The sequence below is a fragment of the Martes martes genome, assembly GCF_963455335.1.
Source record: "Martes martes genome assembly, chromosome: 13".
NCBI lineage: Eukaryota > Metazoa > Chordata > Mammalia > Carnivora > Mustelidae > Martes > Martes martes.
This window is the reverse complement of record NC_137901.1, coordinates 49,236,771-49,254,221: the sequence shown is the minus strand read 5'-3', so window position 1 is coordinate 49,254,221 and position 17,451 is coordinate 49,236,771. Positions and strand designations below refer to the sequence as shown.

At 40.3% G+C, this 17,451-nt stretch overlaps 1 long non-coding RNA gene across 1 annotated transcript in view; it reads left to right on the top strand.

Moving 5' to 3' along the window:
- The first annotated feature begins 5,619 nt into the window (after window positions 1–5,619).
- LOC308354164 overlaps window positions 5,620–17,451 on the top strand; it is a 76,750-nt gene continuing 64,918 nt past the window's right edge. Inside the window, exon 1 of the long non-coding RNA XR_013967849.1 lies at window positions 5,620–5,755. This is a non-coding gene — a long non-coding RNA (uncharacterized lncRNA). The remainder of the gene's footprint in view (window positions 5,756–17,451) is intronic.

Here is a 17,451-nt window from a genome sequence, read left to right as displayed (position 1 = left end):
CTAGCCTTGGTGTACAAAAGGCTTTTTAAAAAAATTATTTATTTATTTGAGAGAGTATGCATGGGGATGGTGCAGAGGGAGAGGGAAAAGGAGAAGCAGACTCCCGCTGAGCTCAGAGCCCAATTTGATGCTCTATCCCAGGACCTTGAGATCATGACCTGAACCGAAGTCAGACGCTCAACCAACTGAGCCATCTAGGTGCCCCTGATACACAAAAGCATTTGATTTTATGAATCAATTTATCTTGTTTTCCCTTGTTGCTTGTGCTTTTGGTGTCATGTTAGGAAACCGTTGCCCAATGCAAAGTCAAAGAACCCTGTAAATAGAGTTTTAGACTTTCATCTTTTACATTATATTTAAGATCCATTTTGAATAAATTTTTATATCTGTTGGAAGGTAGATTATTTTGATACCCTTGTTGAAAGTCAATTAACCATAGATTCATGGGTTCATTTCTGGACTCCAAATTCTATTCCATTAATTTATATGTCTATCTTTATGTCAGTTCCACTGTCTTTTTTTTTTTTTTTAATTTATTTGTTAGAGTGAGAGAGAGAGAGAGAGAGAGCACAGTCAGGCAGAGTGGCAGGCAGAGGCAGAGGGAGAAGCAGGCTCCCCGTGGAGCAAGGAGCCTGATGCAGGACTCAATTCCAGGATACTGGGATCATGACCTGAGCCGAAGGCAGATGCTCAACCGAGTGAGCCACCCAGGCATCCCAGTTCCATTCTGTCTTGTTGTAACTTTGTAATGAGGTTTAAAATTGGAAAGTTCATTCTTCCAACCTTCTTAATTTTTATTTTTTTATTTTATCTTTTCAAAGGCTTTATTTATTTGAGGGAGAGAGTGTGCACATGAGCATTGGGGAGAGGCAGAGGGAGAAGCAGACTCCCTGCTGAGCAGGGAGCACCACGTGGGGCTCCATCCCAGGACCCTGAGATCATGACCTGAGCCGACAGCAGATGCTTAACTGACTGAGCCACCCAGGTGCCCCTGACCTTCCTAATTTAAAAAAAAATTGTTTTTACTATTCTGAGTCTCTTGCATTTCACTACAAATTATAGGGTCAGCCTGTCATTTTCTGCAAAAACAAAACAAGACCAAAAAAACCAGCTGGAATTTTGACAGAGGTTGTGTTGAATCTAGATCAGTTTGGAATTTTTAGATACCTTAAGAATATTAACTCCAACAACACATGATATGTTTCCATTTATTTAGGTCTTTAGTTTCTTTTAAGGGTGTTTTGTTGTATACTACAAGATACATATTGTATATCACAATGATATTAATATATAACACTTATTCCATCTTTTTTAAAAAAAGATTTATTTATTTGAGTGAGAGAGAGAGAAGGGAGAGGGGCAGAAGGAGAGGGAGAGAGAGAATCTTCAAGCAGACTCCTTGCTGAGGGTGGAGTTCAAGATAGGATTGGATCTCAGGATGCCAAGATCATGACCTGAGCTGAAATCAAGAGTCAGATGCTTAACCAACTGAGCCCCTCAGGTGCACCATATCATCTATTCCATCTTGCTTCTAAAACTTCCAACATATGAATTTGGATCTCCTGGATCTTTTAAGAATATTTATCTTCTCTTCCATATTTTCTACTTTTTTGTTGTTGTTGTTGTTCTGCATATTGGAAGGATTCTTTGAGATGGTCTTATAATTAATTAATTCAGTTTTCAGCATGATCTTTTCTTCTATTAACTGCTTCTGTCTGTAGTCTTTTCAACTTAAAATATTCATGTATTTTTAAATTTCTGAGGATATTCTGGTTCTCAGATTGCTCTATTTTCAACCTGTCCTTATCACTCTTTAAATTTCACTAAGAACATGAACAGATTCTTTAAAAATGTTTTCTCCTATTTACTGTATTAACTCCATTTTAGTGAGTGATATCTGCTTTAATTTGACCTCTTCTTTCAAACGATTGATTTCCTCTTAATGATTAGTGATATTTTTTGTCTGCTCGTATTTTTAAAGGAAGATCTAGATCACTCATGGCTGGTAACTGGCATCCCATCTGAAATTAGAGAGACCACCTTTCAATTCCCCACAATGAGTCTTTTTTTTTTTCCTTAAGATTTTATTTATTTATTTGACAGAGATCACAAGTAGGCAGAGAGGCAGGCAGAGAGAGAGGGGGAAGCAGGCTCCCTTCTGAGCAGAGAGCCTGATGTGGGACTCGATCCCAGGACCCTGGTATCATGACCTGAGCCAAAGGCAGAGGCTTAACCCGCTGAGCTACCCAGGCGCATCCCCACAATGAGTCTTATCCTCTGAGGATGGTGGTACTAAGTTGGAATTTGGTTTCCCTCAATGAACTGGTCCCCAGTAGGAAAGTAGTGCCCATCTTCCTCCTCGGAGATAATGGTTGATGGTACACAGGATGCTGAGTCACCAAGCTTCAAACCTTAAGTTGAGAGAAAAAGGTACAGAGAGAGGAAGCAAGGGAATAAAGTATTGGAAACTACGTCCAGGAAAGAACTTTGGGTGTGACTGTTGGCACATGGAACTCAATGGAAGCAAATAAATATGAAGTCTACTATATGTCTGAGGCAACTGCTTTGTCAGATAAGCCACAAGTTTGGCCTTAAAAACCTTTAATTGTAAAAGAACTCTCAGGACCCCAAACTTGTACTGCCAGGAAATGAGCTAGGAAAACTGTGAAGTCTCCAAGGAGGGAGTACATCCCCATGCCCACTTCAGATGTGGCCATGAAGGATATTGAACAAGAAAGAGTCTTCCAGAGTGTGGAACAAGGGCTACAGAAATTAATGCAGAAGGGTGTACATCCTTGAAAGCAGAACCAGGACATAATCATAGAACTTCTCCCATTGCGGAGATGGCGGATCATCACAATAACAACTTGGAAGGATTCTATTATTTATAAGGATCCTAACTGTTGTGAATCTCATATTTTTCACTGAATTTGAATTCTGATGCAGAATATCTATGGAGAAGCATTTGGGAATCATTGTCACAGAGAACAGTGGAGGGATCTGCAGCAGTTAACATTTTATAGTTTGCCAGGTACTATGCATTGTCAAAATCCACGTAGCTCCTCTCTGAGGTATGTACTATTGTGATGTTATTCTACAGATGGGGACACTAAGCTGGAATCAAGTAACTTGGTCAAGGTTACATAATAGGTAGGTCTTGGAGCCAGGATCCAGAGTGCTCACGCAGCCCTATCATATTTTATAATCACAGAAGTCTATTGGGCATGATGGGTAATATATAAACCCAGGAGAGATTTATATACAAGCAGATAAATTCAGGGAAAGGGAATGTATTATCTAATAAAGGAGACATTAAAATGTTTTCAATCCAGAAAGAGATTAGTATCACTAACTTTCAACCTTGTTAGAGACTTGTTTTGTTTTTTGATGAATCTTAGTTCCCACTATACCATCTGGCTCACAATACGGGTTCAATAAATATATATTGAATGAATGAAGAATGAATACCAGAGCTCTATAATGTTAATCTAAGGTCCTTGAACAATTCTGCCAAATTTGCTTTTACATCTCCAGAGCCTAGCGTGCTTGGCACTCCACAATGGTCCTTCAACTAAACTGAAAGAAAATTGCACTGTGGTTTTGCTTTAAGGCTGCTCATTGTTGCGAGTTTCCTTATCTTTAAAGTGGATGGTGACCCTCTCCCCAACTCTACAGAGCTTGTGAGGGATTGAGTTTTTCCAAAGTTTCTCTCACCTGCTTTAACCTCTTGTGAGCTTAGTTTGTATTCGCAAGGTTAACTTGAAATCTCAGGTTTCTACTAACTCATTTCCACATGTATGTCTAGTTCTCATGGTGAGTGTGGATTCCTTCTTGATATGTTGAGCTATACTGTTAATCATCTGCATCTCTCTATGCTATAGTTGTTTAAAAACCGTATTGATTTCATTTACTAAGCCTGTATTGTGTGCTAGATCCAGAACTGTGGGAATACAGCAGTGATTGAAAGCCGTGTTTCCTGCCCCTGTGGCACATTAAAAGCATTTCTATGTGATTTTAAAGACCTGACAATAGGGATTCGATTGTAAAACAAACCAAAAAACCATTTCTGCTTCTTATCACCACAAGGAACAAAATGATTTTAAAGAAAATGGCAGTTGAGCGTCTCTTCCCAGTGGAGGAGGGAGAGAACACAAATGAAACCACAAACAAATTGCTTGCTTTTGCTAGTCATAATTGAACTTAAGTTATTTTCTGGTGATTCCACACTTCTGGTCAATTCCCTTTGGATCGACCAAAAGAGAAGGGTGTGTGTGGGGGGAGGGGGTATTACATTTCGGTTCTTTAAAAAAAAAAAAATACAAGACAAGCAAAGGAAAGGTACTGACTTAGAGATCATAGAGATCATATGATATCTACTTTAATTGAAGTTGTCTTTAAACTATAATTGACAATGATACCGTAACAATAGACTGATAAGCAACCTGCGCAAGACTGGGTGCCGCTCTAGCTTCCTTATTTCCACCAACGTGCTGAGCTACCCGGGGCTATACTTGCCCCCAAGACACTAAAAGTAGACCAACTTCTCTTTACCTAGACTCTTCTGCCACATCCAGCATGGAGCTGTTTCTTCCAGAGGGTGGGCAGTTCAGTAAAGGAGTCTAGTAGCTTATCTCTGGCAACAATGACAGTTTTTAAAATGGAACTGCATCTCTACTAACAGAAACCACCAGCTGTGAAAAGTGGAGCTCAATCTGTCACTATAGGCCGGCCGAGCATCTCTTGAGAACGTTTGTTCCCGGCGCACCCGTCATGGTCCAGGGCCTGCTGGAAGTGGCTGCGGGTGGGGCGGACGATCCCTCCTGATCCCGGAGGCTCGGGACAAGCCACCGCGAGCAGGCAGCCTCCCCCAGCGCCCGGCCGGGGTCCGCTGGCGGGGGGGCGTGCTTATCCAGGAGGTGCAAAATTTGGCTCTGGCCCGGAGCTCCCGGGTTTGTTTAGTTTTGTCCGCGTCCTGCTCCCCACCCTACCCCCCTTCGTGAAAAAGGCCAAGGGTTTTTGACCCACCATTGCCCAGGCCGAGTTCACACTAAGGCCCTTTAGCCGCCGTCCTGCGGACAGAGAAAGCAATCGCGCAATGAAGCGAGAGCACTCTGTGAATGAACGCGGAATCCGCGAGAAAATAATATTTATTCCTGGCTGAGCGCGTCAGCCGCACTCTGGGGGGCAATCCTCTTTCCCAGAACATCCCCTCCACACCACCACCCTCCACACCCCACAGTGGCCACACACATCATTTGGGCCGTAGAGTTTGGAAATGGAGGCGTGAGCACAGGGGACTGAGGAGGGGAGGGGGCGTCGTTGGAGAGGGTAGGGGGGGAAATGTCCTCAAGGAAGACCTCAAGGAGGTCCCCCATCGCGCCCACTGTCCTCAAGGAGGGCAAAGGAGCCCTAAAGACCACTCGCGGGCGCTAGGGCTGCAGGAGGCCGAGAGGCGGGGCGGGGGGAGGGGGCGCGGGGGTCCCCGCCGCGGAGATTCTGGGGAAGCGGGAGGGGCAGCACCTGAGGAATCCGCCTCCGGCCGCGGCAGCCGCAGCCTCGCTCCGCCCCGGGGAACTGAGCGCGCGGCTAGCGCGCCTGCCAGAGAGACGCCAGCCACCGGCGGCGCTAGCACCTCGAGGGCGGCCGGAGCGAGCGCAGCGCAGCCCTGGGACCCGGACTGGGGGTGGGGAGACGAGCCCCGGCCGAGGCGTGGGCCACCCCCTGGTCCTCTGCCCTAGCGCCCCGCCAGGGCCAGGTGAGCAGCTGCGGGGACTCCGGGGCGCGGGCGCGGGGAGGCGGGGAGGTGAGAGGTGGCGAGCCGGACGGGAGCGCACGCCTCTGCCGGGCAGGAGCTGCCCTTTGGCGGGCTGTAGACACCCTGTCTGCGCGGGGAAGCTCTGCGGCTGACTTTTTCTGGAGGACTGGGAAGGCGGAGCGGGTGTGTGAGCGCCCCTGTGTTTGCGTGGCGAGGGCAGGCGCCAGTGGCAGCCTCGGATCCGAACCCCTTCTCCCCGCCGCCTTGCGTCAGCCCTCAGAGGGGACCGAGCCCGTGCGGTCCGCGCCCGGAGGCCAGAGGCCTGTCACCGCGGGCTCTTCTCGCCGCCTTTGTGGCGGGAGCGAGGAAGCCCGAGCGTGGGATGGGAGAGGCTACGGCGCAGCGGGGAGCGCCGAGGCAGAGGCGGCGGGGGGCGCGCCGAGGACCGGTCTCCCCGAGCCTAAGGGGCTTGTGAGGGGGTAGCCCGGCGGTTGGAGGGCAGGCAGGGAGGCGCGGAGGTGACGGGGGGTGGGGGGAAGGATGGAGAGAGCTCAGCTTGGGAAAGTTGAGAGCGTCCAGCGGTGGCTGGGCGGTCGCTCAATGTCCATGGGTTTCTTTTCTCCACATCCAATGTCACTTCGTCACCAGCGCGCGCGCGTCTCCAGCCATCATTTCCATTTTTCTGTGAGTGGTGGAGGACCACTTTTAATCTGAATGAGACACAAAGGGTTGTGTTGACAGTTGACCCTGACACAAGTAGACAGCGAGGTGAGGTAGACAGCGAGGCAAGGGTGATGATGAGGCAGTTTGTTAAAGTAAATCAATTCCCTTAGTCCCTCTTCCGAGCTCTCCATTAAAATAAATTATCTGTATAGATTCAGTTCATGGGGCTTCTACGTTAAATCGAGCCCATGTAAGGTCCAGAACGATTCATCTGCACGAGAACAGCTGCTGCCTCCAACTGAGGTGGACGGATCCTGGAGAAACTCATTCAGTCATACTCCTTTCCTGTATGAACGTGACTGTCACAAGGTCCTTATCCACCTTACCCTAACTCCTCAGTCTCCAATTCAAAAGACAGAAACCAAAATTTCACTTCTATTTTTCACACCTTTAGAGCCCTCTCCCCCCCAAATCCCACTTAAATCTCATATTAAAACCTAGCTATTTGAATATGGGGAAGAGGTTTTCTGCAAAACATTTTTAAATTAAATGACCCCTTAAAAACCTCTCATCCCTCAGAACATTCTCTTATAGTTTAGATCCTGGAATTCTGCTTTGAGTTTTGTGACTGTTCTTTTTCTTTCTGAAAATTTCTACGTGATTTTACAAGTTGCAATACTGGAAAGTTTTTAAAAGAGAAAAAACGTTGAAATAGTTGTTTCATTGAAAATGTTTATGATAGAATTATGTGAATATAGGCATGTGTTTAAAGGGACATTTCTTTCTTTTTTTTTTTTTTTAAGAAATAAGTATTTATTTATTTATGAGAGACAGAAAGAGAGAGAGGCAGAGGGAGAAGCAGGCTACCTGAGGAGCAGGGAGCCTGATATGGGACTCGATCCCAGGACCCTGGGATCATGATCTGAGCTGAAGGTAGATGTTTAACCATTTAACCGACTGAGCCACCCAGGTGCCCTAAAGGACATTTTAAATTAATATTGAAAAGTAATGTGCATAGGGTTAAGAGTTTCACAGTGTAAAGTAAGTTTTCCCTTTCCGACTCCATAGCCCCAATGCCCTCCTTCCCAGAGGCAATTCTTGTATATTCTTCTATACATCTTCTATTTAAATGGAATTAAATTATGAAAATAAAGGATGAAAGGAATGTAGTATAAGACTGAACTACATATCAATGGTGATGACTATGTGATACCCACTCATGATGACTTCAGAACCTCTTATTTAGCCTAAGGCACTTATTGCAGTGGAAGATGAGTTAGAATGCTAAAAATCTTGAAACAAATATACTGTGGAAAGCCGAACTGTTAAAGGATGATCTCTGCCTCTCCCCCCACCATCACTGGTTTCTCTACACTGTTTTTTTGTTTTGTTTTGTTTTGTTTTGTTTTTAGATTTTATTTGTTTATTTGACAGAGATCACAAGTAGGGAGAGAGGCAGGAGGGGGGGTGGGGGTGGGGGGGGAGCAGGCTCCCTGCTGAGCAGAGAGCCTGATGGGATGGGATGGCAGGGCTCCACCCCAGGACCCTGGGACCATGCCTGAGCCAAAGGCAGAGGCTTTAACCCACTGAGCCACCCAGGTGCCCCTCTACACTGTTTTTAATAACCTTTAAAAAATTTTTTTTCTTCCATTTTGGAGCTCTTTATGAAGTAAAGGACGAGCACTGTAACTAACTATGTCCAGGGAAGTATATTATCAGAAGACATTGAAAAGACATATGTATACACTCCCATTGACATAACATAATACAGAAATTTAGTGATAAGGGAGAAATATGAAAGCCAAGTTTAAGATATTTGAGCACATCTAGTTCCAGGCTTGCACTTATCATAGACTAGCTAAATGAACTAACTTTCTTAGAAATGCTTTTTCCCCCCTCAGTTAAATAAACAAATTGAACTACTTGGTTTCTAAGGGTCCTTTTAAATCCCAAATTTTATTATTAAAATAGCACTTCCATAGATGTTCTACGATTGACTAAGGATAACCAGTTGGACCTGTGTGTACTAGAGAGTAGAGTGACAAAAAATTTCCTGATTTGTAGATTCATAACAAGGAAATTAGAGGGGTTTAAACTACATTCCTGTTCTTACGAGATTGATATCATTGAAGAACAGCTACTTCACTTTCCCATAAAATGTCTGTTTATGTTATTGATAGAGGCCAAACCCTAAGCTGAATGGGACTCTCTCTGTGTATCACCTTGTATGGCTAAGGAGAGCGAATTTTCTTCATAGCTCATGGTGCCATTTTTAGGGAAATTACTCTTACCAAACTCTTACTTTTCTTTTTGGTACTCTTATTTTTTTCTTTTCACTTGTGTACTTCAAAAGAAGTTGACATAATTTACTTAGTAATTCTCACAAGCATTTAGAATGTGAATATCCCTACAGCTGGTTTATTTACTTTATAAGTATTCACTTAGAGATCATGTTCTTAGTAGGAAACTTTTCTGTTCTCTAAGACACCTGCAAACTCTGGGCTGATGATCCCTGGATGGGTTCAGGGAGCTGAGAAGTGATTGCAAGGTTATGAAAGTAAAAAAGAATTAGTTGCTTTTGGTCACTGTATATGATCTCAATTAAGTTTTTTTGAAAGTACTCTGTAATAAGTCAGAGAAAGACGAATACCATGATTTCTCTCTTATGTGGAATTTAAGAAACAAAACAGATGAACATATGGGGGAGGAGAGGGAAACAAACCATAATAGACTTAAAGATAGAGAACAAACTGAGGGTTGTTGAAGGGAGGCAGGTGGGGGATGGGCTAGATGGGTGATGGGTACTAAAGAGGATACTTGTTATGATGAGCATTGGGTGTTGTATGTAAGTAATGAATCGCTGAATTTTACTCCTGAAGCCAATATTGCACTTTGTTAACTAACTAGAATTTAAATAAAAATTTTAAAAGAAAAAAATATGTATATACTGTAAATGGTGATTGCGAAAATCATTGATGTTAAGAAGTCACATACTTTAGAGCTTCAGACATTGAATAAGTCTTTAATATGAATAAATTATTAGTGAAGTTTTAGGAATGTTTGACTGGGATGATAAGAATATAAACTAGGAGAATGAGTTTGTAAGGTAAGGTGCTTAGAGTAATCTTGATTGACAAGAGTGACAAAAGTAAAAGAAAATTAAGTTCTAGCAGAAAGTTCTAAAATGGTAGTAGTTTTTATTTCTTCCAGCTCCATTCTCAGTCTTTCCATATGAATATATATTTTTATAAATGTCTTATCATGTTACAGATACATTTCTGTCCTGATTTTTTATCAACATTTTAAATAATTTACTCCCTATTATTTGTAGTAATTTTTTAATAGTTTATCCAATTAATGTACCATAATTTACTTAGCCCTTCCTCTACTTGGGAATTTTCCAGTATTTAAAAATAATATGATGACTGTCTTCATGAATGTAACTTTCTTCTCCTTCCTTCCTTCCTTACTTCCTTCGGACTATTTCTTCAGAGAGGCAGTATGGTGTAATTGTAAATGGGTGGACTCTAAAATTAAAGATTCGGAGTTCAGAACCTCACTCCATCACTTACTGGCAAAATTATTTATAAATTTTTTTTCTCGGAACTTTTGCTTCTTGACTTAAAATGGGTATGCTAATAGTTCTCTACAAGGTTAAGATAGAAAGCAATAGCATGATAAAAACACAAGTAAATGTTAGCTCTTATTTTTAATAGAACATTTCCAGATTCCTGGTAATTTCCAAATTACTTTCCAAAAGGATTATATAATTTGTACTGCCATTAACAATCTATGTGCATGCTTACGTCATTTTAAAACATTTATGTTATTGTGACTAATTTGATCAATGTAAAATTGTATCCCTTTGTTTTGATTTGTATTCCTTTGATCTTGTGCAAAGTGAGAGGTGTTTTTTTCAGCAGTATTGCTACCTTTTTCTAAATGGAGTGGTAGACATTTCACCACCTCAGTCATTTTGAGCTGGACTATGAGATGGGCATATAGGACAGGTCAGTTACACTGTTAATGAAGACTGAATCGAATGTTCCAATAGTTTCTTTCAAATTAATTGTAGTTTTTTGTTTGTTTGGTTTTTTCTATTTTCAGTCTACGGTAACTGTTATTAGTTATTATTATTTTGAATCTTAGGAAAGTAGCTGCTGAAGTTAGTAATATATCAATTCTACCTAAGTGCAAATGTAGTCTTCTCTTTTTTCCCCTATAGGGGCTGATTTATAATTAGCATTATTGTGATCACAATTTGGTGAATTTTTACTAAGAATGCTTTTCAAAACTTGGGGGGAAAGCCAGAGAGAAAGTTTCATGAGCCCTAATCGTGGTATCTTTTGGCTACAAATGGATAATGAAGTTATTCCTTCTGACTTGAGTTCTTATATAGTCAAGGTAATTTAGACTACACAAAAGCATGCCCTTGTAAGTTCTGGAGTTCCAGCAGCCCTGATATTTCTGGCAAACACACACCCAATGTGGATAACAGCAGCTCTTTGTGCTGCTGAGCCCCAGGAGGGCTCCCTATTGTGTACTCTTCCTTCCCTCCCATTCTTGACTGACTGGTGATAGCAACTCCTCCAAGTCCAGATGTGAAGCTCCCACAGGGACTCCTCTCTTCTACCCAACTCTGTATTTACCCCTACTACCTACCCCTTCAGCGTATTTGCTTTCACTTTATGATGTGGAGATTCAGTATCTTTTCAAGGTTGTGGTTTCAGATTTTATTTTTTTAATTTTCTATGCTTTATGAGTGTCTTCAACAATCCATAGGGTAGAGACTATAGGCATGATTAACATAGATTAACATATAATCAAGCACTTGATATGTGTTTGTTGCTGTGAACCATATCTTATATGGTCTTTTCTCTTCCTGGGCATGGTTCTATTTTTATGGTGCCAGTTGTAGCCTGGATTGCTATGTTTGCCTATATTACCCAGTTTGGGAGTTAGGAAACCTGCTTGTTCTAGCTCTTTTAATTTCTTATGTATTTGGGTAAATTCTTAACTCCTGCGCCTTATTTTTCTTATATAAAATGGAACTCTTAGTTATTGCTCTAATTATCAACTTTCTACACAGGATTGTTATAAATATAAAAAGAAATAATAAATGTGGACATGTTTTGGGAAGAAAGGATATATAAATTCATTAACAACAACAACAAAAAGGTTGTTAATATTACACATTATCACTATGCTTCAGGAGTGTCCGTACCTTTGAGAAAACTTCACTTCAATGTAGAGCTGCACTTGGAGCTTGAAGTTAGATGAAAATTCTTGGGGCCCAACCCAAACTATTCAATCAGAAACTCTGGGGACAGGGCCCACTGATCTGTATTTTAAGAACCATTCTGGTGCTGAACCACTGCTTTAGGGAGTAGGAAATGTCAACAACCACTAGAAAAGTATTTTTCTGTTAAATATTAATTATAAAATAACCTAGAAATTTCATAACATCACTTTAGCATGCCAAGTATGAAATGAAATTTAGCCATTATTATTAGCTGCTGTTTGCCTTTTAATCTCTCAGAATTGAACTCAGAATAGTTGTAAACTCAGGTGCCTGTAGGGGTCAAGTAGATAATCTGAGTGAGTGAAGCAAACACCTGTAAAATCATATGGGCTAACAGGTTCTGGTGGACAAGGAAGTCTGAAGGCAGTAGATTTCTAAGACTTCACTGATTTTTTGTCCCATGGGACTGTGTGTCACTGTTGCCAGATGATTTCATTTTTCAAATGGAGCTGAAAATTCATATTTTTTTCTGAAAATTCATATTTTTAAATGAATTTAAATGTTGCCAAGAAATTGTAAGAAAACAGAGGCCCAACAAAACAAATTTGGAAAGCAAGATAATTTCCAGCCTCTCAGTTAATTAACATGGGTGAAAATATTTGCATTTGAATGAGTATGATGACAGAAGAAACAGCTCTGTTCAACATTATTAGTGAAGAAATACTTATGAAAACCACACACTTTTAAACTTATGAAGATTCAATAGATAAACAAAATCTAGTGTTGACATTGGGGTAAAGATTGGTCACTGTTACACAGTAAGAGTGAAGGCAAATACTTATAGCTTTTCTGGAGAGCAATCTGGCATCATGGATAAGACCTAAATGTCTCTTCTTACCCTGTCCAATATGGTTGTGCCTTGCCACATGTGGCTATTTAAGTTTACATTAATATTATATAAAACTAAAGATTCAGTTTCTCAATTGTGCCAATCATATTTCAAGAGCTTAATAGCTGCATGTGGCTAGTGGTTACCACATTGGACTGTGAAGACATAGATTTCTATCGCTGGAGGAAGTTCTGTTGGACAGCTTTGGTTCAAACTCTTTGTGTCAAATTTCCCTCCTAGGAATTTGCTAGAAAGAAATAATTAGACAAATGAGCAAAGGAATATAACAAAAATATCACCAGAATCATTATTTATAGAGCAAAAAAATTAGAAACAAACTAAACCTCATGGTTTTATTAAAAATTAAGTTGCAATAAATATCCATGATATATAGATAAATAAAAAATATTCTTATCATAGTATCATTTCATTTATTTGGGTAGATAGCTTAAGCACACAGAGATTAGAGGAATGATTTTTCTCTTCTGACATGCATGAGTAGAATGAGGCTTTCCCTCTTCTAGCCTGCAGCTCTTCTTATACATAAAACAGGCTGGCTTTCACTAAAACGTGGGCAGAGGCACTTGATAACTCTCCAGGCTCTATCAGTATCACGTGGGTTCCTCTTAGAAATTCAGAATCTCAGGCCCCCCTCCACGCCCATTGAATCATCAGAATCTCTGGCAGGGCCCAGGAATCTGTATAAACAAGCTGTCCACCTTCTGTCTGTATTTGCCTCCTATCGCTGAATGTTTCAGGCTTCATTTGTTTTGTCTTGGACAAGTGAAACCTTTTTGAACTCTGTTCAAGTGCCATTCTAGATACTGAGGATACCACAGTGAAGAAAACTAACAAATTTTCCTGCTCTTATGGGAATCAAACAATAAGTGAGAGAAAATGAGCAAGCCGTTGTATTTTAGATTGCAAGAAGTGCCAGAGAGGAAGATGAAGCAGCAAAGGGAATTAGAACGTGAGATAGGAGCTGTGATTCTCTATAAGGCATAACTGAGATGTGACACCTGAGTGAGTCCTCAAGTCTGTGTGAATCATTGGAAAGTTGAGAGGAAGAGCATTCTCACCTGTTGTGGGAGGGGTAGCAAGGAGGCTGCAGCCACTGAAGGGAAGGGGAGAGGCAAGCGAGGGAGGGAGTGGGGGATTAGGTCAGAGAGGTAGTCTAGATCTTCTGACTTCAAAATTCTTTGTTCTCTCTAGTGTACCACACTTCTCAAATTCTTTGGTTAATCAGTTTGTAAAGAGATCAGACGTCCTTAAATGCGCTGTTCTTCAGTGCGATCTGTCAACACCTGCCTTACTTGCCCGGGGTGCTTGTTAAATGAGGATTATTGGTCTCTTAACCTATTGAATAAGAGTTTCTGGGGTGGGACCCTGGATTGTGCATTTTAACAATCTTCCCACGTGATTTTATGGACATAAGAATCTTAGAACCACTTCTCACAATTATCATCCTGTGCATTTAGTTTTTATAGAGGAGGAATGCCTAAAATTGTCACCACTGTAGAAGTCATGAAGAGAAGATGTAATTGGTGTAATGTCTCATTTATTTCTTATTTTTAAACCAATTAAACCAATACCACTTACAGTAAGTCTATGTCTATATCTCTACTGGAATATTCAGGGAACTCGGAGACCATTACTCTCATTCTGACCCACCATAGAGGGTGGGTGAATCTTTTCACTTCAGAATTGTATCTCCCCCTCATCCCATCTGTTCTGTTTTTTTTTCAAAAGGGTCAATTCAAATGTATTTGATTTTTTCATCGTGTCTGCTCTCTTTTTCCCTCTCTCTCTTTCTTACCTCTTGTTTTTCTTCCCTTCTTAAAATCTAACCACCCTAAATTAAATACCATTAATGTTTTGGTGGTAATTCTTTTACACACATATTCAGTATATTTATATATATTCACCAAAACAAATAATTTTACATCATGGGGTCATATTCTGTTTTTCAAAAAACTATAGTCACATCTTTTAAAAAATTCAGGGAGCCTAAATTCCCTCTTTTCCCTCCCCTTTAGCCCAACAGTATGGAAAATCTGCTGTTTCTTTTGTTATAACTTTTTCCATGATCATGTAACCTTATATTGTATGTTTTCAGCATCTTATATATACTGTCATACTTTATATACGTAATCTATCATTACATATGTATTAAAAATCATGTCTCTTTTTTTACTTAATAAAACACAGGGATATATTTCTAAGTCAACTGGCATAGCTTTTATTTATTCTTTTAATGACTACATGATATTCTGTAGTATATGTATTTTTTCCACAGTTAAACACCTATTACTTTATTGAAGGACATTTATTTTAACTAAACAGAAGATTCAGGTTCTTTAGGTCATTCTCTGCCATGCTTAGCTTGATGGCATTTGTCTTCCATCTTGTCTTTTCATTACCCCAAGGTGTCAGTGGCACACCCAAACCTCACACAGTTTTAACTAGAGTCTGTAAAATGTTCTTTTACTTCAGGCTAAAATCTTTTTGAAAGAGTTTACCCACATACATAGATGTCCCAAATTGCATTGGCCAGAATTTACCATGTGCTCATGTGTAAACCAGTCACTGATAAGGAAAAGGGAAATACCATGACTGGTACAGAATAACCAAGATTCACCCCAGAGCCTGGGGAAAGGTCCACTCTCTCAAGTAAGCATGTAAAACTTCTGGGGTTGTTCATATTGAAGATTAGGAATGGCTCAATTAGGCAACTAGCAGTATGTACCATGAAATCCAATTTCCTTCAAGGTTCTTCATAATCTGACCTCATGATAATATAATATAAAACCTCTGTTTTAGACAAGCCAATCGGTTGTCTCTCCTGCTTATATATCCTACTCATGTACATTCCTACTATGGCTTGACTCTTGTTTCTCTTAAAAATCTCTCCTAGAGCGTCTGGGTGGCTCAGATGGTTAAGCCTCTGCCTTCGGCTCAGGTCATGATCCCAGGGTCCTGGGATCGAGTTCTGCATCGGGTTCCCTGCTCAGCGGGGAGCCTGCTTCTCCCCTCTCCCTCTGCTGGTCCCCCTGCTTGTGCTCTCTCTCTCTCTCTCACTGTCAAATAAATAAATAAAATCTTTAAAAAAAAAAAAAAATCTCTTCTGGTTCTCCAGAGCTGGCTGTGGCTATTTAAATTAAAATTAATTAAAGTTAAATAAAATAAAAAGTTTAGTTTCTCAGACACACTAATCACATTTCAAGAGCTTAATGGCCACATGTGGATAGTAGCTACTATTTTGGACAATACAGATGTTGAATACTTCTGTTGTTGCCAAAAGTTCTGTTGGACAGCACTGCTTTAGAGATTCTTGCAAATCATACCTATTATTTAACACAGTGTTTGCCAAACTATGGTCACCTATATGAGAATCAAGTGGAGATGCTGTTTAAATGCACATTTTAAGACTTAGGGGTAGGTCCCAGGCCACTTTCATGCCCAGGAATGCTGAAGAACCACAGCCTTGAGGTCTAAACTTTATTTTATTTCTTTTATGGAGATATACTAAATATGGGAATTTTCATTTTCTCCTACTCTAAACTTCAATAACATTCATAATTTATATATCACAGTTTTGGAATTACTATAGATATTTATATTCTATATATGATAGATATAGAATATAGTATATACATACATATATAATTACTATAGATATTTATATTATCTAATTATTTCAGAAAGCATTTTTTTCTGATAATTAGAGGATAGGTCCCTTTAGAGAAGGTGCTATGGCATTTTATAGTCTGTATTTTCCAAAATGACTAACATAGTATTGGATACATGGTAAACACAAAGTATTCACTGATTCATTACACTCTACAGAACTGACAGTCTACATTCTATATGTAACTGATAATTCTTTGAAAGATTATAACAGTGTCTGGCATATTGGAGATGAAAGATAAATGGTGGTAAGAATGTTTCCATAATATTCTTCCTCAATTTCACTTGTTGGGAATACACCTGAAAATTCGGCATAGATTTCTGACACATGTTATATGAAGATATTCCTTATAAAGTTTAGATCTGCAGCATTTTTTTAAATAGTAACTTTCAAAAGTGCTCTGATCCCTTGGTTCTCTAGTAGAACATAAATTAATCAAACCTCTGGAGCCATGGTTGGCTCCAACAACAGGTAGTTATTCTACTCTGATGATGTAGTAATCACTTCAAAATTGTTGGAGCAGGAGATTAAGGTCTCAGCATATTAAAGAATGACTAGACCTGTACCTTCACAAGTTGGGGCACAGTGAAAGATCAGGGCAGACCAGTAATATTACTACTAGTAATAGTAAGAGAGCAGCAGCATTTCACTTTTAAGACTAATATAAGGAATGTTCCTTTTACATTCTCTTGTACGTAATTTTACCGGTTGTATTATTCCATGGGTTGATACCAAAACAAACAACTACATTCTGATAGGCTCATCACCTTAAAATGTAAAACTAATCTAATTTCTAATTTAAGAAATAAAATTTCAGGGTGTGTGGGTGGCTCAGTCAGTTAAGCTCTGACTTTGGCTCAGGTCATGATCTCAGTGTCCTAGGATTGAGCCCCATGTCTGTTGGGCTCCTTGCATAGCAGGGAGCCTGCTTCTCCCACTCCTTTTCCCTCTGCCCCTTCCCCTGTTTGTGCTCTCTCTCTTAAATGAATAAATAATCTTTAAAAAAAAAAAAAAAGAAATAAAATCTCTACTGACAAATAACAATTTGCCTCTTAAACTCTTTTTTTTTTTTTAAGATTTTATTTATTTATTTGACAGACAGAGATTACAAGTAGGCAGAGAGGCAGGCAGAGAGAGAAGGGGAAGCAGGCTCTCTGCTTAGCAGAGAGCCCGATGTGGGGCTCAATCCCAGGACCCTGGGATCATGACCTGAG